The sequence below is a fragment of the Salvelinus namaycush genome, chromosome 11, assembly GCF_016432855.1.
Source record: "Salvelinus namaycush isolate Seneca chromosome 11, SaNama_1.0, whole genome shotgun sequence".
NCBI lineage: Eukaryota > Metazoa > Chordata > Actinopteri > Salmoniformes > Salmonidae > Salvelinus > Salvelinus namaycush.
The window spans coordinates 31,699,090-31,701,998 of NC_052317.1; positions in this window are offsets into that span (position 1 = coordinate 31,699,090).

Consider the following 2,909-nt stretch of genomic DNA (forward strand, 5'->3'; position numbering starts at 1 on the left):
CCTAGACACACAGACACACACACACACTTCATGATCTACCAATGGAAACAGGATGTGACACTCAATCAATTGTTCTTTCATGTGTGATCCAGGCACACACACACACACGCACACACACGCACACGCACACGCACACACAGTGTGACCTTGGATATAGACATGACCGGTCTTGAGTGTACATGTCTCCTTCACCATAATATCCCCTCTACAATTCATCCAATACCACAATCAACACTCTCAGCAGGACAGTACAGCTATAACAGGAACTAATTTACATGGCTACCAGGCCTGGAGATCTTTTGATAAAAGCAGAAGAGGTACAGGAAGAGTGTGGTGGCTGGGATTGAGGTTCCTTGGTTTGAGAAATAGAAAAACTGAATGGGAGTTGCCAGAAATAAACCAGACACAGTCTAGCTTGTTCTTTATATTGAGTTCCAGAATAAATGTTTTCTAGGTTCTTGATAAAACACAATGTTTTGTTTATTGTTCTGTTCATTGTAAATATTCTGGGAGCTTAGGAAAAAGTTTTGTCAAAGATTCTGTCTCATCCCACCTACGTGCAAAGGCTTCCATCGTCAGAAAACTCTACCTGACCCTTTTGGCAAGTGAGTGTCTTCTCTCCTGCAGTGAAAATTGAACTGACATATACCTGGAGATGTGAGATGGAGGGAGAGCGGGAGTACTCTATTTTTAAAGGCGAGATTCGCAGCGTGCCCCTGGGGAGAACGCATCCACTGGCTCCCCTCCTAGGATACCACTGCTGGAGGAACCTCTTAGCAGCTGAGACAGCAGCAGAGAGAGTTACCTGGCTGTGTGTGGGACAGACCAGGGATTTGGATGCAATCTATGTGTATGTGTAAGAGAGAGAAAGAAAGGAAGAGAGAGAGAGAGAGAGTGTGTGTGTGTGTGTGTGTGTGTGTGTGTGTGTGTGTGTGTGTGTGTGTGTGTGTGTGTGTGTGTGTGTGTGTGTGTGTGTGTGTGTGTGTGTGTGTGTGTGTGTGTGTGTGTGTGTGTGTGTGTGATGGAGCCAAGGCTACTTTCCCTCCAGACTTTTTAGGATTACACTAAGCTACTTGGTTTTAAGCAGTGGTTTGCAAACTTTGTTGGCTACTGACACGAGGGATCCAGCCATGACCTGCCAGTTTATCCCGAGCCCCAATTTGGATTACCATTAGATTAAGAGTGAATATTATTAGATAATACTGTACAGTTTTTGGTAATATACCATAATGGGATTCATTGATCAAATGATCAACCAAAGATCATGTGTTGAGTGGAAACATGTTAAAATGTTCATCCTTGCTCTTATGTGATGAACTGTAAAATATTTAAGAGCATAATAAAGTTAATTGTATTTTACTGAATATCTAAAGCCATTCTGTACAGCAGTGTGTGACTGTGTGCCGAATAAAAAGCAGGAAGTGAGTCGGAATAGCACCGTCATCATCCTGCTTCACTCTTACAAATATAAAGCAAGGTATTCCATTAGTCATGGCAACTTTTAGCTATTTGGTGAAACAACATAGCAGTGCCTTTTCAGCTCAATGCTTTTTGCTCGGTTGCTGTGACAATGACAGGCAGCCAGGAATGTAGACAGGCAACCTTGGCCAGCATGAAAGCTTTGTACACAGTCAGAGAGGACACAAGGCCCACACATACGGTTTGTCAGCTTAACTTTCTGACTCACTCACACGCACACTGGCTACACATCTCCACTGTAAACATCGGAAGATATTATGTTTGGTGCAGGGCTAGTTCTTCGGCTGACAGGAAGCCCTTTTGAAAAAGGATTCGAGTAGGCCTAAACTCAGTCGCTGTTTCTGACAAAAGAAAATGCACTTTAGGCCTACTTGAACCTTTTTTCAAAAGGACAACCTAACGGTTTCATTGTACCCACATAACAGATTTCCTAAGGATTCATGACTCATGATAGCTGCCATAATATTACATGAGTTATAGCTCTTGACTATTTATGATGTCTGTAACATCATTATTAGGACGTAGGCCAAAGGGCTCAAGTAAAATGCTAGTGAAATCCTATAACCTTGTGTACAAGGCTTTTAGTCTCTCTCTAGCCTTATACAACAACAATCACCTCTGTTGTTCTGGATGTTCTGTGTCTGTGATGATGAATGGCTGTGGGGGTGGATTGTACACAAGCTTTAGCCAGACCCACAGGCTTCTCTGGCCAGATCCAGTGTTGCTGAGTGAGCCAAGGTGGAGGCACACTGGCATCCAAACCACTGAGAGAGCAGTCCATAGCCCTGTTCAATAAATCATCTCTTTGTCCCCTCCGAGTAATATATTTTTTTACATTTACATTTGAGTCATTTAGCATACACTGTTATCCAGTGCGGCGTACAATTAGTGCATTAATCTAAAGATAGCTAGGTGGGACTACCACATAATCACTGATCCAACCTCGAAAGGGAGGTGAAAACAAGAGCTTAGATCCATTCATGTCAGAAAGGGGATTACTTCAAGACAGGGAGGTAAGAAAGAAGGAGGCATTGCAAAAGTATTGGAATAGGGCTCAGGGCACAGACTACAGTGGATTACGGGAGAGAAATGGGATGAGACTGATGGTAGAGATGACTCATCCGGGTGTATCTCAATAGTGTAAAGTGGCTTTTCCTCTCCTCATCTCCTTTCCTCCAACTGCACTGGCATCAAACTGGACGAGTGAAAGCACAGATAAATGATTGATTGTTTTACCATAGCCTTTGTTTTAAGACCAGTACAGATGAAGGGAACAAAGAGGGAAGGGCCCTTTAGACCGTCTGTATTTCTACATAGCTTCCTTGTACTAATTAGGGGTAATATTCCGTGGTGTGTCAACACTTCAATGTTAATGCTTCATTGATACAGATTGAATAGAGCCGTAGTACTACACAGTTTAAATCCCCTAG